General features: G+C 36.0%; 1 protein-coding gene across 1 annotated transcript in view; it reads right to left on the reverse strand.

The window, feature by feature from the left end:
- Positions 1-24,264, reverse strand: part of LOC123877492 (octopamine receptor beta-2R-like) — a 185,348-nt gene that overhangs the window by 103,617 nt on the left and 57,467 nt on the right. The window contains exon 2 of the mRNA XM_045924288.1: positions 17,313-17,358. The gene's annotated coding sequence lies outside the window, so the exon portion shown is untranslated. The remainder of the gene's footprint in view (positions 1-17,312; positions 17,359-24,264) is intronic.

A 24,264-nucleotide genomic window follows, 5' to 3' on the forward strand; every position in this document is an offset into this window, starting at 1 on the left:
ACTCGACTTTATAAAATTCTTCTACGCATGAATTAAGGGTAAAAAAAACGAAAAAAAAAATACCCTATGTCACTTTTTAAGTTTTAACTTTAACTTAATCCATGTAAAAAATCACGTTGATCCATAGCTCCGTTGCGGTGTGGTTGAAGGACAAACCAACAATGAAACATTTTCCAAAGTTATTATATACTAGCGACCCACTCCGGTTTCGCACGGGTAATGTATATTACAGTTTTCGTATGGATCTCTAATTTTTATGTAAATAAAATATTGCCTTTGCCACTCAGGAATACTGTAGCTTTCTACTGGTGAAAAAATTTTCAAAATCGGTTCAGTAGTTCCGGAGATTACTTCCTACATACAAACTTACAAACTTTACCTCTTTATAAAATATTATCTACTATTATTATAGGTAGGTATTCTATATCATAGGTTTTGCCACTTCAGTCCCCATTCTAAATAAACGAGAGTTAAGAATTTAAAATTTTATTCATATGAAAATGTTACTTGGAAAAACTTTTCATTAAGTATGTACAATGGGCGATTCATCTTTATGCTTGAGACATCTAGGACAGTTTAGTCTGGATTTTATTAAAAAACTTACTAACAAGTAGTCTGGCTTGCTTCACTTTTACGTACCTGCAACAAAAATTGCATAGAATTATTTATTTTATACCTTTTATTTTTATTACTCGGTGATGCCCGCGACTTCGCTTGAATTAAAATTCAGTAAAACCCCGTGGTAACTCATTGATTTTCCGGGATAAAAGTTGCTATTTCAATTTTCGGGCTGCAAGCTACCTCTGTACCAAATTTCATATCCTTTAAGAATCCCGTGGAAACTCTTAGATTTTCCGGGATAAAAGCCTATGTCCTTCCCCGGGAGGTAAGCTAACTCTGTACCAAATTTCATCAAAATCGGTTTAACTGTTGGGCCGTGAAAAGCTAGAAAACAGACAGACTTTCGCATTTATAATATTAGTATGGATGGATATAGATTTTTTAAAAGCGAAATCGTATCCAAGCCGTTACCGTATCGTAGCATAAAACACTCGTACAACAAAGTAAATGGTTTCTAGGCCATTCGTACGCTGCTTGAGAGAAATATGGCGAGTGACCTGTATTTCGTGCTCCAGGGCTTATCCTGTAATGTATAGCCCTGCCCCTATTTGCTTCGATAGAGCTTGAGCTTTATTTTTAATTTATTTACATGTAGCAAATACTCCTTCGCTGTTTACAACAGATAAATAAGGATAAAAATGAAGGAAAATTAATATGGCAATAAGATTTCGATGGATAAGGATGATAGATCCTTTTATAAGTCTCTAACTTAGTAAAAGATTTTACAACTTGCGATAGTAAGGTTACTCGCTATGCGGAGCTGTAGGTATGTATATATGCTACTTTTATCCTGGAAAATCGAGGAGTTTCCGCGGGATTTTTAAAAACCTATAAGTATATCCACGCGGATGAAGTCGCGGGCATCACCTAGTACGGTCTTTAATATATCTGGCTGTACAAATAATTTTGTATGGAACTGTTCGTTGCTGTACAGTCAAAAAATTTGTACCACTTAAGAGGGCATCTTAAGCACCAGCAATAAAATCCAAAGGAGTTTAGCAAAGGAAGTTGGCATTTTGTACGAGATTCGCAGAATATTGGAATAATAGTTGTGTAACAAGTGCAGCGATGCGCTCGTATATATGGGCTAAGAGCCCGTGAAGCCCAGACCTTCGTTATTTTATAAAAGCTGAAAGTTTCTATGCGCATTGTCCCCAACACAGGTAGGATCGATCAGCGACTTTGAAGTTTGGATTGTGACTTTGGCAGATTACAGTTAACAAAGATGTATAAAATTCGTTAGAAGTGTAATTTTTTATATTTTCTGGGAGATAATATTGGAAATCACTTCATGCGTTGCCCGACAGGGTAAGATTTATAAAGCGCGCTTTGACTATGATTAGACTTAACATTGTGTTAAAACGAGACAGATTTGTGTGAGAGATAGGTATACATCTGTCTCGTTTTAATGTCTAAGCAAAGTCTGAATGCGGTCTGTAGTTTTCACCTTTAGTATCGTGGCAATTCCCTGCCAGACATTCCTATACTTTAGTAAATTGTTAAAGTTTAATTACAGTCTTATTCATAAAAAATTGTAGAAGCTTTATTAGCTTGTTATAAGCAAAGTTCTCAAAAACATTATTTATAAACTTTCAATAGTGCTAAAAGTGTTCAATAACGGCTCCATAACTTATAACAGGCTGAACCCTACTATAAACCCTTATTAAAGAACAAGATGGTCGCCGTCTTGTCTTAACAGCTGATAATTTGTTTGATATGCAAGATTGAAGTGAGGTTATTTTGTTTTGATTGATTCTAGTGTCATTGCATTGTAATTATTATTTGTACGTTATTTATTCTGGAGTTGAGAGGCTGTGGTAACTAACCAGAGTTGCAAGTTTTAACTGCCATAATTAATTTCGAAGTTTCTTTTCATGTAATCATTCCTTTACATAGGTATGCGATTTCTTCTAACGTAAGAAATATAGCGGTGATGCAGCTCAGTACCTAACTACATAAACCGAGAAGGATTTGGGTAAAAAAAAGGGCTGGCTCATTTTTTGCGCAACGGATCAGCCTGGCTGTCCAGCGTGGAAATGCAGCCAGTATTCTTGGCACCATTCCACACGGGCATGATTTGTATAGTAACTAAATAAGGCTAGCTTTAAGTTTTATTGTAATACTAGAAGATGCCCGCGGCTTCGCCCGCGTGGATTTCGGTTTTTTAAAATCCCGTAGGAACTCTGATTTTCCGGGATAAAAAGTAGCCTATATGCTAATCCAGGATATTATCTATCTCCATTCCAAATTTCAGCCAAATCCATTCAGTAGTTATTGCGTGAAAGAGTAACAAACGCACACACACACACACACACACAAACACACACACATACAAACTTTCGCCTTTATAATATTAGTGTGATTTTCAATTAAAAAAAAAGGATTTTATTCCATGAATGTCCAGGTACTGTATCTAATACATACTTTTACCTAATACATGTTTTTTTTAACTAGTATAATAAAATCTAACGCTAATTTCTAAATTCTTTCCTGTTTCCATTTTTAATTAAATAAATCGGAACAAAACTCCGAACGATAACTATCCTCCAGAACTCAGACAATTGACCGAAAACAAATGTCACACCTGCGTCAATTTTCTGTGTAGAGCCCAGTTTTTTTGCAATTTTGTCTATGAATTCATCAGAACGACAACTTAACAAAGCGAAACTAGCCTATAGCGAGAATTTTGTTGTGAGAGGTTTATTGAACCTTTATGAATAAAGAAAGTTTTGAAACGTTTAATAGGCCTAATGAGCATTTTAGCTAATGAACGTTTTAAACCTATAATAAGGGATTTTTATGAATAAGACTTTCGTTTCTGGCAGGCTTGACGTCTTTATTAACTGTTATCTGCCAAAGCCACGATGATCCAAACTTCTCAGTCGCTGATCGTTCCTCGCTGTGTTGGGAACAATGAGAGAAACTTTCAGCTTTAATAAAATAACGAAGGTCTGCCCCTCACAGGCTCTCTCTATTACGTTAGTCACTAAACAATGTCGCTGTGAACATATGCAGTATAGCTTACTGCAGTTCCGCTTGGCCTACCCACTATCGTGATTACTGTCACTGCAGGTAAATAGGTGTGTTGAGCTAATAGAACGAGATCTCTACCTTTATCCATTTTTAACCCCCGACCCAAAAAGAGGGGTATTATAAGTTTGACGTGTGTAATCTGTGTATCTGTCTGTGGCATCGTAGCTCCTAAACTAATGAACCGATTTTAATTTAGTTTTTTTTTGTTTGAAAGGTGGCTTGATCGGGAGTGTTCTTAGCTATAATCCAAGAAAATCGGTCCAGCGGTTTGAAAGTTTATCAGCTTTTTTCTAGTTACTGTAACCTTCACTCGTCGGGGTGTTATAAATTTTTAATTTATACTTGTACACAAAGTTACAACAAGCTTAATTCGCTATAATCCCCTAAAACAAACAAACAGACAAAATATTGATCGTTATATCTTGCAGTATGCGATAGTAATATACCGCCCGTCCAGGAATGCAGGAAGTTACTATACTACTACCTACTTGATGCACGCGACTTCATCCGCAATTCGTCGCGTGGATTTAGGTTTTTTTTAATCTTTGATTTTCCGGGACACAAAAGTAGCTCATATCCATCCCCGGGATGCTAGCTATATCTGTACCAAATTTCATCAAAATAGGTTAAGCGGATTTTATTTTATTTATTTAATTGTTATCTACAGCGTTCAACGAAATTATTACAATAATTATAGGCACGGAACCTTTTTAGGCATAATAGATTTTGATTTATCGTGCAAAAAGTCGAAAAAATGCCTGAGTACGGAACCCTCAGTGCGCGAGTCTGACTCACACTTGGCTGGTTTTATATATGGATTTACTCGTACCGGATTTTTTTGCATCCGAGCAAACGTATAAATCGAAATAAAGATTACACGGGTTTCGAACTTGTTTCCAATCAATACTTCAAACGGTTTATAGCCTCCGGGCGGGATTTGGAGCTGCGAATAAAATGAGGATCCCGGATATGTACGATACAGAGTCGTGCCAATTTTCCCCGATTGCTGGAGTCGGATATAAGCGGGCTTGATTTGATAAGGATAAAGAAGTACCTAACTCGAATTTACAGTCATTGCACCTAAGTAGTTTTTTTTTAAATATACCTATAGGTATCTATCCTAATTACATTTATTTAAATCACAATATTCACAAATACTAATATGCTGGCTAAGGCAGCTTTTCCCCAATTGCTGGAGTCGGATATAAGCGGGCTTGATTTGATAAGGATAAAGAAGTACCTAACTCGGATTTACAGTCATTGCACCTAAGTAGTTTATTTAAATATACCTATGGGTATCTATCCTAATTACATTTATTTAAATCACGATATTCACAAATACTAATATGCTGACTAAGGTAACTGCCAGACCCCCCCGGTCAGCCATGGACTCCACAAGACGGCATGACAGGTACTTTGTATGGGACTTTTTTTTAATTTATAGACTAGCGCTTGGCTGCAATCAGACCGGCTATCAAGTCAGGATGTAGCCTAAGATGGAGCGCGCTTGCCTAGAACTAACCTATTCACTCTTGAATTCAAGGTACCCATATTAAAATTAACTATTCTTCGACACACAATTTTAACTAGTTTCAGGGGAAATGTATCGCGTAAGGTTTGTTCAGAGATTTACGGGGAAAAAAACAAATTCAAAAACCAATTTCCCAGCTTCTAATCCAGAGGGACCTCGCGTGATAAATTCAAACTCTGAATTGTAGGCGGTAATTTGTCAATTTGTACGAACCAGAATTATATATCTAACTTCTTGTATACAAATTACAATCTAGCGCTTTCAAGTGTCTCAAACAAGGGGAGAATAAAACAACGATGAATAATTAACTCAGCATTTTGATCAGCTACATAATTGTGTAGCCTTATAGAAGCTTCGGGCGTGTCGCCTAAACAAATTAATTTACTTACTCCTAGGATAGCGCGTATGAATAAGGATTCGCGGAGACGAGCGCGTGTTTAGTTTTTTACCCGACTATGACAAAAGTCAAAAGGAAGGGTTATGATTTTAGCAGTCTATGTATGTACGTAGGTTTGCATTTGTGTGTTCCACCGTAGCGCCTAAACCGCCGATTTTGATACATGAGGTGTCAATTGATTCGTTATTATGGTCCGGGTGGCAGAGAGTGAGAGAGAGAGAAAGAGAGAAGATACTAAGAGATATTACAGGCGGAGATTCACCACTTTTAGCGAAACAAAAGAGCCTTGATCATCATGATTCATGATATATTTCGGAGTGCATGCTCAGGAACTTTTCAATCTTTTTCACCTTTCATCTTTTCACCATCGATCCTTCCATAAGACACCGAACGAATTTCGTTTCACATTCCATTTCAACGCACGAAACGCTTTGCATCATCACTCCTCATACGCATGGCTAGGGTTCGGAATACCCTTCCCCGCTCAGAGTTTCCTAACAAACATAATACGGATATCTTTAAAACAAGAATGAATAGGCTTTTTTTAGGCAAACGCGTCTCATTTTAGCCCATATGATCACTCCCCATCAGGATTGCTTGTGGTCAAGCGTGTTCCTATAGTGATAATATATACTTGGGATAAAAATATACATTTAAGCCCTAATTCGCACGAGCTTTAAAAAAGCGTTGCGTTAAAACCCGGCGTTGCGCTGATATTATTACAAAGTGCGCGATAAAAAAGCGTTGACGTGTGAACAGTTACTTGGGAATGCATTTGTTCCATTTGAACGCTTTTTTAACGGACGTTAAAAAAGCTCTCGTGCGAATGAGGCCTTAAAATGGCTCGTGAGAAGTCATTTTACGGACTATAATAATATAATAGTGTACCTACTTATTTCGATTGCTTAGTCAGCGAACTAAGTAGATTAAGTTGTTAATGATTACACGCGTACCTATCTAAGAGAGTTTCAAAGAAAAGTTAATCGAGTGTATATCTCAATTAGCAAAAAGCATCCATCCATTCAGCGATGATTTATTCGTAGGAGACTATTTAACGAAGGTGACGACCTCTAGTCGCTGGAGCGACGACCAGGGATAAACAAATACCGAGGATAAAAGGCGGGGTGGAACAAATAAGTATTATCTTCAGGCCTTGAACGTTGTATTTTCAGGTAGGCTTATTTCGTCTTATATCGACATAATAACATAGGTACATAATGTAAATAAAGCAGGTAAGGGACGATGGGGAAATTGCGGACGCGGGGTAAATACGCACTAATAGAATATCTCCTCGGTCCCTTCCCCCGCACCCTGTCGCCACAATCACTGGTTACTCGTTAAGAACTGGACTCATGGAGAACTGCATTCTTGAGACTGATTCCAGAGGTTTTATTTGTGATTTCTGTCATAAATAAAGCCTCGTCCGTAAATACCCCATGCTGCCCGTAATTAACCCAACACCCGTCCGTATTTACCCCGAGGGCTACGGGTAATTACGGACAGACAAGGTATTGTTTTTGATAAAAAAATTATAGTTCTTGATTGACCTTGTATAATAATTAATTTTGATTTTGTAAGTAGATAACATCATAATAAATAAAGTCATACTAATTTTATTATTTTCTAATATGAAGTATACCCATGTTCAAATTCAAATTCAAAATATTTTTATTCAGTTAAACTTTGACAAGTGCTTTTGAATCGTCAAAATAATCTACCACTGGTTTGGAATGCCGTTCCTAGCGAGAAGAATCAGCAAGAAACTCGGCGATTGCTCTTTTCAAGTATTCAAGTTGTTCAGGTAGTAGGCCGGTAATAGGTTGAGATAATGATAAAGATAGTAGTCAATTGCCTTTACAATATAAACATAGCCTTAAAAGTTAAGCCACATCGTATCGTTGTTTAGAACCTTCAATAAAAGCAATTTAATTTGAATTAGTTTCATTTAGATTAGAATAATTAGACTCAATAATGTTGTCGACAAAGTTTTGCTTTGAAGCTACTAAAGTGGTTTATTTTAAATGAATACATCTCTTTGAAGTGCCTTGTTTTGTTCAGTTACTATGGTGTGGAAACTCTCAATAATATAATTGACGTCTAGATAAAGTTTAAAATCTAAGTTTACTATCTTTAATCCATACTAATGTTATAAATGCGAAAGTGTGTCTGTCTGCTACCTTTTCACGGCCCAACAGTTTAAACGATCCTGACGAAATTTGATACAGAGTTAGCTTATATCCCGGGGACGGACATAGGCTACTTTTAACCCCGGAAAATCAAAGAGTTCCCACGGGATTCCTAAAAATTCATCTGCTTAACCGATTTGTATGAAATTTGGTACCGAGGTAGATTGCGTCCCTGCAATTGACATAGGCATTTTATCCCGGAAAATCAAATAGTTCCCACGGGATCTTCAAAACCTAAATCTACGCGGACGAAGTCACGGGCATCCTCTACTTCTATATAATTTCTTTCTTCTTCGCATTTTACGGAAGACATATTTCTTTGTCAAATTTTTCTTTTACTTCTACTGTCTAACAAGTTAAATGCAGCTGTAGCTTATTATGTTATGAATTAAAAAGTGTGTCTGTGTGTCTGTTGACAAGATGTGGCAAAGACATACCTTCTTTTATCTCTGAAATCCAAAGATCCTCACGTGATTATTAAAAAATCTTCATCCACGCGGATAAAGTCGCAGGCATTAGCTACAGCTAGTTATAAATAAAGTAATCGAAAGAATATTTAATAAATATTTAGTTACATAATATGCCTAGAAATATTTAAAGTAAAAAATAATGGCTCAAAAAGAAAGTGATTTCCATTCCACTCCATAACTCCACAATTTTCATTTCACGAGACATTTTAAATAAAGCCAAGCGGATAAGAGTAAATTCAAAAAACTCTCTAATAATAAGTACTTAGGATCTATTCATGTGATTTAAAATTTCCGATGTACAATTTGCCGTACTTAAGAGCTGGGAAATAAGGAAAGTCTAGGTAGAATAGGAATTTGTCGAGCGAGCAAAGAGCGTAGTCGATTACGGTAAAGATGTATAAAGGTGCCCAAGCAATCGAACTGAACTGCAGCTAAACTGCGCGTCGCGGCAGCGCCCCGCACGATATTCTCTCCAGCCGCGACGCGCGGCAGTGACGCGCTATGCGGTACGCGCGTCACGGCTGGAGAGAATATCGTTAGTTCAGTTCAAGTGCGAGGGCACCTTAAAGGTCCCATTTTCTTCGACGGAATAATAAATTGTAGGCAGGTATACTAGGTACAACTAGACTATCTCTCTGTCTGCGTGTATTCCCTTTGCCTGGAGGTTCGGACCTCTTCGGTTAATCACACAATTACGGATTTTCTTGAGATGATGAATTTTTTAATCAAGCGATCTCATACCCACAACTTAATAGGTGTAATTTGGTTAAACTATGTACTTTACTTGCCGGTTATCTCAGTAAAATATGATTTTCAACGATTTATCTACACTATATTATATACTACCCAAATATGTCATAAGAGCCACAAGTTGGCTTAGTAAAGAAATAAAATTACTAGTAAAGGATTATTATCACCATTGCCTCACTTCCATCCATATTAACCATACTTAATACTTATTTATTAATTACTTAATATATTATAAATGCGAGAGTGGGTCTGTATGTCTGTCTGCTAGCTTTTCACGGCCCTACAGTTTAACCCAGGTACTGAGGTAGCTTGCATCCCGGAAATTGACATAGGTAACTTTCTAACCCGGAAAAGCAAAGAGTTTCTACGGGATTTAATAAAATCTAAATCCACGCGGATGCAGTCGCTGGCATCCTCTAGATTATGATAAATCCAATACTGATATTCATAGATTAGTGGACCTAGTGTGTGACTAGCAGTTTTGAATACAAGTGTAAATTAAAAATTTATAACACCCCCGACAAGTGAAGGTTACAGTAACTAGAAAAGAGCTGATAACTTTCAAACGGTTGAACCGATTTTCTTCGATTATAGCTAAGAACACTCTCGATCAAGCCACCTTTCAAACAAAAAAAAAACCAAATTAAAATCGGTTCATTAGTTTAGGAGCTACGATGCCACAGACAGATACACAGATACACATGTCAAACTTATAACACCCCTCTTTTTGGGTCGGGGGTTAAAAATAGTTTGACTTCTGGCTGGTCAGTGTCACACTGGGGGTCATCCTGGTATGCAATCAACCTTTGCAAAGCAATTGCTGCATTACAGTTGCATAAACATACAAATGCTATGATAATAATAATATGTACGTATACAGGGTGTAACCAGAACGCTAGCAAAAACTTAGCGTTATACTACCTTATTATATTATTGAATATTATTGTAAATTGAACAATTGAAAAGAGCAACCGCCGAGTTTCTTGCTGGTTCTTCTCGGTAGGAACGGCATTCCGAACCAGTGGTAAATTATTTGACGATTCAAAAGCACTTGTAAAAGTTTATTTGAATAAAAATCTATTCTATTCTTAACACAATCCAATGCCAATAACCATTTGCTCTATCCTGTAGTTCTAGTGATTTAGTATTTTTGAAACCCGCATTGTATAGCGTGCAAAACTCGGTTCAATGCCCCACCTACGACGTGACATTGACTTCGAGTGACGTATTTACAAAACGTTCGTTGACCTCAAGTGTCAGTAAGAGTCTGTCTGTCTCTGCTTTGAGAGATTAACCGGCCAGTTCCTGTTTTGTAGTTGTTTCAATTATATTTAATTGCATAGTTAATAATTAAAAGTTATAGCAAATATTTATAATTAAGAAGATTAAGTCATATTTTGTCATTATTATTAGTTACTGTTAACACTTTGTTCTAATTATCCTTCGGAGCTATATTTTTTTTTCCCAAATTTATATGCGATCGGTCATGTACTTGTTTTCCCTGCAGGAGCTGTGTGTGCCCGTAAGTGGTGTGTCACACCGACTATGACTGTACTATTGTATTTTTTTAAGTGTTTTGTGAACATGCTGTGGGCGTATCTGAGAATAATAAATAAAAAAATAAAAAAAATAAGATGTTTTATTTGCAATATATTGTGAACTTTAAAAAAATACAGGATTTAAAAAAAAAACCGTACTTTTTTGTATGGTATCTTATCAGTAATCATCAGTACTATCACCTGTCTTCGTTTTTGCTAGCATTCTGGTTACACCCTGTATGTCATGCGATATAGGAACGAATTGTTAAGCACTTAGTATACACATAGACCAAACACAATGATAATGCACGTAGCATTGTTATAGCAATAAGTACATATTCCCGCTACTCTGTTATACATTAAGTATACTTTGTGGGTACGGCTTATTTCCTACGATTTGTGTCACAAAGCATATAAAATGACCAGTGTCATGCAACTCATAGAGTTACAATAGTACTGCTTACCAAAGCATGTATAATGACCAGTGACGTGCAGCTCATAGAGGCATAAAAGTACTGCTTACCGAATAAATAGTTACCCTAGTTGAAATAGCTCAATGCTCTTTACCCTTTGCCAGTAAAGTCAAAGTCAAATCATTTATTAAAAAATGTTTAGCTTAAAATTAAAAAAAAAACCCCGACACAAAAACCTCTATAAGAAAACTAGAAAAGAGCTGATAACTTTTAAACGGCTGATCCTATTTTATTTGGATTATAGCTAAGAACACTCTCGATCAAGCCATCTTTCAAACAAAAAAAAAACTAAATTAAAATCAAACTTATCAGTCAAACTTATAACACCCCTCTTTTTGGGTCGGGGGTTAAAAATGACCAGTGGCATGCAACTCATTGAGTTGCAATAGTACCTACTGCTTACCGAACAAATAGTTACACTAGTTGAAATAGCTCAATGCTCTATATCCTTTATGACTTGCCATAGTAAAGTCAAAGTCAAATCATTTATTCAAAATAAATAGGTAACATTGTACCTCTTTTTGATGGCCAGAATTGTTAGAATTGTAAGATGATGTAGTACGTAAACTTAAAACTAAAGCTTTTCATGTCTTTCATGTTTAGATTTTTTTACCCGACTACGGCAAAGCCGAAAGGAAGGGTTATGATTTTAGCAGTCTATGTATGTATGTATGTATGTAATATGTATGTATGTTTGTATCCAGATTATTTTTCAAAATATAAATAAATGCTTATGTATTGCAGTAAGTGGAATGAGTAATAGGTAATATCATTGCTTACACACGAGTAATAACTAATGGTCCAGTGCACTCTTAAACTATTAGCTGCTTGTAAAATATTGTTTATTGTTGTTGGTTATTGTTTATGTGAACGTTTTGGTTCCCACGCAGTGTATAATCGATGGGCAAGCTTCATGGATAATAGCAACGCTTGACTTTGCGTCAACATTCATCAGTTAGCAGAGTGTTGGCAGGAGTTGGATTTTATGGGCTCATATAGTAGTTCAACTTTCACGAATTGGTGTTTCTCTTAAAATGTGATTTCATCCAGATCCCAATTAGTGGAGTCAATGAAGCCTTTGGAAAATCTTTGGAAGTCCTCAGAAACAGCTCCACTTTGATGTTTTTTTTTAATAATATTATTTAATATTAACCTTTTAAAGCGTGGAACTCAATCTCGTTAAACTAGATATGTTCTAGAAATGTCTGGTTTGCCAGAGTTCCGTAAAAATGTGTAGTTTCGAAACACGGGCTTAAAGATATTTATGTAAATCTTTGAGACCATCTAACTTTAAAACTTTATATTTTTACAGAAAGATACAGACATTAATTTATAGAACGTTTATTTAATTGAGTTTGACTGGTTAATATTCGAGGCCATAAACAAAAGTAATCTTTCCATTTGCATCATAGCTCATTGTCGTATGTTGTAGGTTTTTTTTTTAAATTCAGATACAAGTTAGTCCTTGACTGCAATCTCACCTGGTGGTGATGATGCAGTCCAAGATGGAAGCGGGCTAACCTAGAAGGGGTATGACAGTTTTGACGATAATCATGCCCAATAAGAAGCAATAATGAGGTCTACGTTGAAGTACGCTTTCCTTGAAGATGCCAATTCACTCTTGCTTTGAAAGTATTTAAATTATGCTTGGAAAAACACGGCCACCGGAGAAGCATTCCACACCTTAGCGGTTTGTATCAGAAATGTTAAGCAAAAACGTTTCGTACGAGTAGAGTGGATGTAGACCACGTAAGAATGCCGACGCTTACGGTTTTTTTTGCTTTTTTTATGCGCTTCTCCACACAAACGTATTATAGCTTCTATTATACTGCCAGGATGTGGAACGCACTTCCGGCATCAGTTTTCCCTTCCATCTATAATATGGGTACCTTCAAGTCAAGAGTGAATAGGCAACTTCTAGGCAAGCGCGCTTCATCTTAGGCTGCATCATCACTTGCTAGCGAGTCTGATTGCAGCCAAGCACTAGTCTATATAATTTTAATAAAAATATATATATTTGTTGTAATTGGTCTGAAATTGAGACACATATCGATTTATTTCTCCATCATCTATGCCCTAAAATAATAATTTTAGTCAAATTATATTTATTTTGAAAGTTGTTGAAATCTTGAAAAATCCCTATTATAGGAAAAATTTTGAGGCATCTTCGTGCGTAAATAAACTACATAAGAAAATTGAAAAATTAACAACGCCATGTCACACTTTACTATATAATAATTTCAAATATCTTTAGTTTATGTAATACAAGTGTAAATTAAAAATTTATAACATCTCCGACAAGTGAAGGTTACAGTAACTAGAAAAGAGCTGATAACTTTCAAACGGCTGAACCGATTTTCTTGGATTATAGCTAAGATCACTCTCGATCAAGCCACCTTTCAAACAAAAAAACTAAATTAAAATCGGTTCATTAGTTTAGGAGCTACGATGCCACAGACAGATAAACAGATACACACGTCAAACTTATAACACCCCTCCCTCATTTTGGGTCGGGGATTAATAAAATAAAATAGGCGTAATTCCAAACGTCAATTTGAAATATCTCAAGCAAAATTCATTCCCCCGGCCTCTCTCGAGGTGAGGTGCGGCTAGAGGGAAAGGGTGACATCCACAGATAACATCATGTCCTTCTTCTAATTCTGTAGAAACAGCACTATTTTAAACTGTACCCACCAATGAGTTGTAGCTTCCATGAATGGGGCTCTTATGAGGGCTCTCTCCGTCACTCGTTTCACACAATCGTAGTTCCAATTTCATTTAAATATAAAGCAACCAAAGTCCATGAAATTTTGCAGACATATTCTAGAAACTAATATCTATGTCTGTGGTTTTTAAGATTTCTGTTAAAATATTCGGTTTCAAAGTTACGCGGTCTTAAAAATTTTCATACAAATCTTTGAGGCCCTGTAATTTTAAAACTACATATTTTTAGAAAAATCTAAAACACCACAGACACAGATAATAGTTTCTAGAATATGTCTGCAAAATTTCATGGACTTTGGTTGCTTAATATTCAAATGAAATTGGAACTACGATTGTATGAAACGAGTGACGGAGAGAGCCCTGTTATGTGCTCAAACTGATCTAAAATTAAATGGGCACAGAGCATTAACAGCTTCGATTGTGTTCCAAACAATTAGCATACCTAATGTAATTGTAAGGGGAGGCACAGTAAGCGTGGACCAAGTTGCAATTGAATTTGTGATAGGAATTATTGATTGGTACAATTTGAATATCAATGGGCTGAATTTGGTCTGTTCACTCACTGATAAGTTTAATGTACAATACACTACTTATATCTGGGAGAACTGACTGATTCATATCATATACTTAGGGCTTAAACCGTTATATCTAGAAGCCTGAAATGATGCGACTTATTCCGTTTATCCACCATAAATTAATTATTTTTATTTAGTATCAACATACAGAATTAGCTTTTCGGGAATATATATGCTTTAAGCTGTTAAATATCATTTGCTTTGACTGTGAACGAAAGTATATCATGAGATAACTTGCATGCCTGGATCCTTCATAATATTCTCAAAAGTGTGTGCATTTGTCCATGTACACTTGGTCAGCGTGATGGACCATCATCTAAACCACGCTTAGCAGTAAGTCGGAGATGGGTTGAAATGATGATGATGATGAACATTAATCATTAGCAATCCGTTAGTACCTAACTTAGGTACACCTTGATCTTCACGCGAATGAAGCCGTAGGCAAATGCTAGTGTGGAATATTCTTAGCTATTCTCAGAGGGTATCAAAGCAATTTAATCACCCCAACGTCTTGAACATTCGTAGAGTACAGATCGCTAAGGTATTTTCCACGGTCGCTGTTTACATGGTCTCCGTTGCGGACCACTACGCAGATTGCCAATTACAAATCTTCCGTTGATCGAGCAGGCTTTAAATATGGCGACTTATTACTAGTACTTAGAAATCGATGGTGTTTTCAAAGGAATTCAATTACCACAACGACTGGAGCATTGATAAAGTACAAATCTGCCAATGAAGGTTTTTCTACGGTACGAGTAGCTGCTTACATGTTCTGCGTTGCGGACTGCTAAGCATTGCCAAATACGAATCTTCCGTTGATTGAAAAATCTTTTTATTTCGTTCGATACATAGCCCTGCCACTATCACGCTTATTGTGACTGATAAAATCATTGAATGATTATTGACTGAGTTAAAGATAAATATTTTTGAAAATATTTTAAACTAGCTGACGCCCGCGACTTCGTCCGCGTGCATTTAGGTTTTTCGAAATCCCGTGGGAACTCTTTGGTTTTCCGGGATAAAAAGTAGCCTATGTGCTAATCCAGGATATTATCTATCTCCATTCCGAATTTCAGCCAAATCCGTCCAGTAGTTTTTGCGTGAAGGAGTAACAAACATACACACACACACACACATACACACACACACATATAAACTTTCGCATTTATAATATTAGTGTGATAGTGTGATACATTCGCTTATATCGATTTTACATAATCTATCGATGGGGATTTCCTACGATTCCTGTTTACACGTTCCACGTTGCGGACCATTACGCAGACTGCCAATTACAAGCCTTCCGTTGATCGAAAAATCTTTTCATTTCGTTTGATAGCCCTGCCACTGAACCAATGGATTATAAATATAAATAAATACTAATGTTATAAAGAGGTAAACTTTGTAAGTTTGTTTGTAGGGGGTAATCTCTGGAACTACTGAACTGATTTTGAAAATTCTTCCACCAATAGAAAGCTACATTATTCCTGAGTGACATAGGCTATATTTTATTTCAAAAAAATTAGAGATCCCTATGAAAATTATAATAAGCTACCCGTGCAAAGCTGGGGCAGGTCTCTAGTGTCAAATAAGCTTGTTGGCTTTCATTCAGTGATGATCACTGTTCAGTGAGTGATGGAGGCTGGCCAATCTGCTCTATACATATAACTATGCTGACATTGTAAGGTCTACATCTCCTGAGGATGCTCCGGTGTCGGGGCGAAATGTGCGTCGAGTGGTTTTGGAATTTCTGTGGTGCTGCGTGGTGGTGGTGCGTATAGCTTCCTTGGTGGCTGGATTTTCCTGCATGTTTATCAGTGGGAGGGCGGGCGGTGGATGTCGCATGCTGCATTTTGCACCATACAGATTTGTTTGGTTTAGCGGATTATAGCCAATTAAGCTTTTGGTTCCTTGTAACTCCCTATGCCTTTAACTCTACTCGTATTTACCACAGACGAAGTTGCAGTATAAAGACTAACTTTTCATCGTATATCCGTATAAAATTCTGTTCTTTGTACAGTGCCTACAGTTTAATAAATTATTTTGCAATTTTCATTTCCAGATATGCCCGCATTGCGACGAAATATACCTACTGTTTCGGCCTCATTTGCGCTGCTTTTTGTGGAGATAAGCAAACGTATGCAATATGTAAACATCCCCTACTAGATAGCTCTACCTATTTGAAATAATTGTAATCAAGTGAAATTATACTAATAAACAAAGGTGAAAATGTGTGCGTGTGTGGGATTTGGCTGAAATTTAGAACAGAGACAAATACTTTGGATTAACACACTACTTTTTATCCCGTAAAAAATCCATGGTTCTTGCGGATTTTTTTAAGAATATACATATATACGGGCGAAGTCGCGGGCATCGTTAAGTGTGTGATATAATAAAAATTTAATCAAATGTATAAAACCACGTTCAACGAAGCAGTCACACTAAACTGGCGATTAAATTAAGCTTATGCCTTATAGATTTCTGAAAATCTCGTGAAACTTGCGTCCAGACTGGCATAGGATACTTTTTTAAACAACTTTCCAAAAAAAGAAACTTTGGTAGGTAAATGAAATGAAATTAAATAGTTTATTTGTTACAATATGGGAAGACAACGTGTTTACAATACAGAGTTGAGCCAACACGTCTAGTCCGGAAACCCTGACATACGATTTTTTGACATAGTGGATAGTTAAGTAATAATTTAAATCTAATTCTAAAAAGTAATTAATAATTAAAAACATAATAAATATTAAGTAACAGTAATAAGTATCTTAAAAAGCCTTAACCAAAATATTACATATGGCTTCACCATACATATCAGAGACTAATATACATTATACATAATAGGTATGGATACAGATCATTCACATCATAAGTATAGGTTATATAGATATAATGACTCACACCGTGTAACGTTTTCCATAAAAAAATATCCAGGTCAGTTCAAAATAATAGTTTATTTTTAAACCCATAAAATAGTTCTTACAATATTAGGTTAAGTTTACCCATTCACTCACCATAAATTCTGAAACGCTGTCTTCAGCCGACGACGTTTAGAATTACCTGTAAAGATGATTTATTAGTTATTAGTTTTAGAACTTTGATACTTCAGCTACGTACTATTATGCATCTATAAGTAGTTATGTCCTTTGCATCAATTTGGTTGCCTGGAAGAGATCGCTATGTAGCGATAAGGCCACCAAATTAACAGGGCTCTCTCCGTCACTTACTCCATACAATCGTAGTTCCAATTTCATTTGAAAATTAAGCAACCAAAGTCCATGAAATTTTGCAGACATATTCTAGAAACTAATATCTGTGCCTGTTGTGTTTTAAATTTTTTTTTAAATATGTAGTTTCAAAATTACAGGAGCTCAAAGATTTGTATGTAAATTTTTAAGACCGCGTAACTTGGAAACCGAATATTTAAACAGAACTCTGGAAAACCAAAGGCATAGATATTAGTTTCTAGAATATGTCTGCAAAATTTCATGGACATTGGTTGCTTAATATTCAAATTAAATTGGAACTACTTTTGTATGGAGCGAGTGACGAAGAGATCCCTCTTAAGACTAGCAAAGAAAAATATAGGCATATTTTTCTTATGCTTTTTACGTGTTTTTTCTGTAGGTATTTTGTAATGTACAATAAAAGTATATTATATTCATTCATACATACTTTGTACAGATCGAGAGTCACCTCTTTCATTGCGCTCTCACGTGGCTAAATTGTCGACGGACAATAAAATGCACAATAACAGTAATATAATATTTTATGGCTATTTAATTTCAGGGCTTTGTTGACTACCATTTAAGACCCATTAACATCAATTAACATACAATTATATCAAACAGCGTCGCATAGATATTATGACAAGATTTGATTTCATCGAAACGAGTAGCCACGTTTACTACATAATTATATTATGTATACACGATGACAGATATTTTCTAAAATTTCAATACTTAAAATAGAAAAACCGGCCAAGTGCGAGTCAGACTCTCGTACCGAGGGTTCCGTACTCAGGTAATTTTTCCGACATTTTGCCCGATAAATCAAAAATTACTATGCATAAAGAAATAAGAATCTGTTTTAGAATGTACAGGTAAAGCCCTTTATTTCATATGATACCTAACACCTGCATTTATTCAACAATATAATAAAATATGTTAACTAATTATGATGAAATAAAAAGTTGTCTTCTTTCAGTAAAGAGCTAACTTCGACAAGCAAGATCTTTGAATGTATTTAAAAATCTTTATTGATTAAACTAAACAATCTGTTTATGTATGTACCTACTGGTTTATGTACACTGCACAGTAATATGGCATCTCATAGTGGCGCGTTAATGAAATTCCTGCATCATACTACGATCGATCCTTTATGCTGTCGCTGTACCGCAATATATCCCGCATTCACTATAAGGGTGGAAACATACTTATAACCACAGAGTGGTCATGTTACTAGAGTAGCAATTTCTCGCTAAATCGAATAGCCTAACTTAACTAGTACACAGTTAGCGAGGTAATAGCGCCAGTGTATTGGGCACAATGCCCAGTGACTATTTTGACTGCGTATATTTTTGGTAAGTTAGATATATTACTATGACCAAATACTACTAACATTATAAACTAGCTAATACCCGCGACTTCGTTCGCGTGTATGTAGGTTTTAAAATTCCCGTGGGAACTCTTTGATTTTCCGGGATAAAAAGTAGCCTATGTGCTAATCCAGGGTATAATCTATCTCCATTCTAAATTTCAGCCCAATCCGTCCAGTAGTTTTTGCGTGAAGGAGTAACAAACATATACACACACACACACACACATACAAACTTTCTCCTTTATAATATTAGTGTGATTCGAAAGTATGTGTAGTACCTTCAATCACTCTGCAATTGAGCAACGGATTAACGAAATTTTTTGCATGGATCGATTGGATATTTTTGGATGGATTTATCGTTTTATCCCGAAAAATCAGAGTTTCTGCCGAATTTTTAAAATAAATCCACACCGATGTAGGTGCGGGCATCATCTAGTTTGACGAGTAGTGCTGTAAGTGTGTTTCTACCTTAACACTGTTGCGGTACAGTAATATATTCTGCTATAAATAATATTCATACGCACGGAGAAAATATTTATGCATACGTGAAAATAGCTTTTTCATTTATTATATTGAAGAGAAAATTCCGGTCAAGTACCTACGTGTATAATAACTGCGTATGATTTCCGAGGTTAATTAGTTTGCTGTAATCATCTATGATAAAAAAATAAAATAAAAAAAAGATTCCGACGAATGAGAACCTCCTCCTTTTTTGAAAGTCGGTTAAAAAAGACTTATCCTCATTGACTGATGATCTATCAATAGTTCGCGACAGGTCGACATGGCAAACGGGATGGGAACGCCCCACACACCCGCACAGACCCCGGGACAGCACGGGTGACTTATTTGTGTGCGGGGTGTTCCCCCGCCTCATACTCCGATTGCCATGTCAACCAGTCGCGTACTATAGGTACAATGTACAAACTGAACCGCAACTTGGAATTTTGACAGTAGGTTCCTTTGATGACGTAGGCACTTATAAGAAAAAGATTTTTTTTAGTAAAAATTTAAAATGACTAAGAACGGATTTTTAGAAATTCTATTCCTAATTAATTACCTATTTATTAACCCCCGACCCAAAAAGAGGGGTGTTATAAGTTTGACGTGTGTATCTGTGTATCTGTGTGTCTGTGTATCTGTGTATCTGTGTATCTGTGTATCTGTGTATCTGTGTATCTGTGTATCTGTGTATCTGTGTATCTGTATGTGGCATCGTAGCGCCTAAACGAATGAACCGATTTTAATTTACTTTTTTTTGTTTGAAAGGTGGCTTGATCGAGAGTGTTCTTAGCTATAATCCAAGAAAATCGGTTGAGCCGTTTAAAAGTAATCAGCTCTTTTCTAGTTTTCTTGTAGAAAAGAAGGTTAGATAACACTTAGGTTCATAATATTCAAGTGTCAATTGACAAATGTCAAGCTGTCAAGATGGACGTTGCCTAGATATATCTACATAATTATTTTTTTGAAAATGATTTGTCGGGGGTGTTGAAAATTTTTAATTTACACTTGTTTACTTAATTTCCTGAAAGTCGTTATGTGAGTTTTTTGTTAAAAAAGAAAGGTGTTTCAGGGTTTTTGGAAAGACCACCCCCAAGGGATTTTAGACCTGGGCTAAAAAAGGATTTTCCTTTTCAACTTAATCTTTAAAACACCTCAATGCACGAACGAAAACTTTCACAAAACTAAATTAACTTCATGAAATGAATTCAAACGCTACCCGACAAGATATTGAAATATCAAAAAGTTAGTGGACGAGCGTTTTAATCTATTTTCGCGAGATATTCATCAAGGGATTCAACATTCAGATTTTCCTCCGTCCGTCGCGTCGTTGCCGGGTGCATTTTATTGACTTAATTTCGCTGAAGTTGCTTGGAGGAGTTTCTATTAGGGCTATAGCAGACACGATACTTTTAGCATTATTAATCGATGATTTAGTTGCTTTTCGGAAGCTTGATGCTGCGATTGAACGGTTCATTCTGCACGCACGTATACAATCTTCAGTCGCAGCGAACAAGTCGATTTTATCTTTATATAGGTTTTTAAAAATCCCATGGGAACTCTTTGATTTTCCGGGATAAAAAGTAGTCTATATCAATCTCCAGGTCTGTAACTAAGTATATCCATGCAAAAAATCATGCTAATCCGATCCTCCGTAGCGGAGTAATTGAAGGACAAACACAACAAACAAACACACTTTCACATTCACAACATGGGTAGCGATTTGAATACATCGATCGATCGTAAAAGTTACCAAAACGTGATGTAGCATCGATGAAGTCGCAAAGTCGCCGATCGCTGATGCTAAAAGCATAGTGTCTGCTTTGACTCTTAATGTCGCTGAAGTTGCTTGAGGAAGTTTCTATTAAATCCCATTCCAAGTTGAAGATTAATGTACAAATATTATCCTGAAACTTTGTGGGTGCGGGAAATGTGAAGGTTTATAAATTGACTCGTGGATATCATTGCGTGATTTGCGAGTTTAAAATGTGGAGTGTGTTTTGGATTAAAAAGTTGGATTAATCTCGACCCTAGCCAGCTCACTACCAAGATCTTTTAGAATGAGAAGCACTGAGCACGGAATTCCCCAAACCTTTTTTTTTTTTTTTTAATTTATAGACTAGCGCTTGGCTGCAATCAGACCTAGTGGCAAGTGATGATGCAGCCTTTGATGCTACGAGTATTTAATTTAAAAGCTCAATAGGTATAACTCAAAATTTAAAAAAAAACGACACGAAAACCTCTATAAGAAAACTAGAAAAGAGCTGATAACTTTCAAACGGCTGAACCGATTTTTTTGGGTGATAGCTAAGAACACTTTCGATCAAGCCACCTTTCAAACCAAAAAAACTAAATCAAAATCGGTTCATTCGTTTAGGCGCTACGATGCCACAGACAGATACACTGATACACAAATGCACAGATACACACGTCAAACTTACAACACCCCTCTTTTTAGGTTGGGGCTTAAAAATGAGGGTCGTTAAAAAGAGCTGTTTTGAAAAATCCTAGGCACCATTTCAAGTGCATTATTTAAAAGCTGTGCAAGTTCTTAAATCTCTTCCTAAGTGCGCTAAAATTTTAAACTGCAACTTTAGCTATTATAAAGACGGAAGAACGGACATTTTAATTCGTTTTACGTATTAAAATCCCAAGTTCATTAGTCGAGAGCTTGAGACTGTTACAAAAGATATTCATCAAGCATGCCCAGGATTTATATTTCTGCTGGAAGTAGGATGGGTTTCAAGGCTTGGGCATATACAACGCGCTAAGGCAGCGATACATCAAATAAAACTCGGCTCTTTGAAGTTTTAAGGAAGCAAACTAAAGAAGTCATAAATGAAAACTATATGTATAATAGTACTGATTGATATTTGAATATGTTTAGTTTTCGAAAAACTATTGGATACAATTTCTTCAATAGGAAAAAATTCCGAAAACTGCTCCAAATATCTAGATTTATTAGTTTTAATCGGAAAAGGTGATTTGTTTTCTAGCATATAATATGTAATGTGGATGGTTATGATTTCTAAAAACAATAAAATTATTGAAAAGTGGATATTTATTTCATTTTATTATAGTTTATTTTTTAAACAATCCATAGTAATATATGCGAAAGTGTGTCTGTCTGTCTGTCTGTGTCTGTCTGCTACCTTTTCACAAAATCAAAGAGTTCCCACAGGTTCATTCTTAAAAACTCATCCGCTTAACCGATTTGTATGCCGAAGTAGCTTGCGTCCCTATAATTAACATAGTGTTGTGTTTGCGCCTAGCTTATAGTCCCGAATAAAAAAGTATATTTATTTATTGATTTATATTTATAGGCAACTTTTTATCCCGGAAAATCAAACAGTTTCCACGGGATCTTTAAAAACCAATCCACACGGACGAAGTCGCGGGCATCCTCTAGTAATAATATAATTTGATGATTTATTCCTGTTGCGGTCAACTTGCTTTATTGCTATCTCTTTCTTGAAACATAATAGATAGTAAGTATAGCTCATTCAATACTAACTTTTATTTATGTACCCTCACTTACATGTTACATACAGCATAGTAGACTACGTTAAATCCTACGCTTAAAACTATAAAAATAAAATACAAAATACACCACGCGGCTTCGTATCGGACCGCTAAATCACTTGGTGGCACATCTTTGCATGAAGATTCTTAACTAGCCATAACGATAGCTACCCACTAGATCTGACCAGAGACAATGTAGAATATATTTTGACGTGACAACGTCTTAAAATTCGATAGAGCCGGCTGCACGCACGAAAAGACATGACTCATGCGGCGTTACCTCGCTCTGAGGCGTTTCATGTAAGGCTTGAAGTGCAAGCGAGAGCGCGGAACGAGCGACAAAGAAGCACAATCGGCCTTTGTTGTCACGTTCAACTATCGTCAGTAAACCGACTTTACAGACAACCATTTTTTTCCAGATTGCCCTTGATGGGAAACGAATCCAGTACCTCTCACAACCTCCTATATGTATAGTCTCATAGACCATAACGACAAAAATCGTGGCTCAGAATAAAATAAGCTAGGCGCGTTAAAGTCGCGCGTCGCTGCCGCCTCGCTATATACATGCCCAAGCCTTTTAATTTTATTTTATTGGAGTTACCTCGAGAAGTTTCAAGCGAATCGTATTTGAAGTAATAAGATTAATGTACAAATATTTTTTTCGTAACTTCTAGTAATAGGGAATACGATGAGTTTAATTCAAATATCATATCTATGAGAATTTATTCAAATTGCTTTTATATTAGCTCATCGAATCTTTTTGATTGAGGTTTGTTGAAGTTTTTTGTTTATTTATGTAGAGTTTTTTGTTTGAGTCAATACTTTCGTCGCAGTTTTTCAAAAATTCCGCTAAATAAAATAAATAAAAAAATCCTTTATTTCGACCATAAATTATCCAGATCATAATAAAATTGTTAGTATTAACACACACCTTAAAACTAATGTTAGTGATCTTATAACTATTTACCTAATCCCAATACTAGGTATATCTAAGACAGGCTTGATTAGTCAGCACGTGCACCATATGACAATGGTTCAGGTACTGAAAATCAAACCTGTTAGCAAATGCCCTCAGGATGCCAATGGAACTAGCCCTAAAGCAAAGCCTAAAACTAAAACAAACCCGGGCGGCTTAACTAGTTGCTACTTGCTATTATAAAAATATAACACCTGATGACTCATTTTCGTTTACCCTTTGTAACAGCATCAATAGAACCACAGTACAAACAGAACTGTTCTGTTTGTACTGTGATAGAACTGTGTCCGTCACTCATTAACCTATTTAATATAAATAGTCGCACGCGCATAACTCTGTGGATGTCCAACCATAAGCGCAATCAACGATAC

Source organism: Maniola jurtina, chromosome 24 (genome assembly GCF_905333055.1).
Source record: "Maniola jurtina chromosome 24, ilManJurt1.1, whole genome shotgun sequence".
Lineage (NCBI taxonomy): Eukaryota > Metazoa > Arthropoda > Insecta > Lepidoptera > Nymphalidae > Maniola > Maniola jurtina.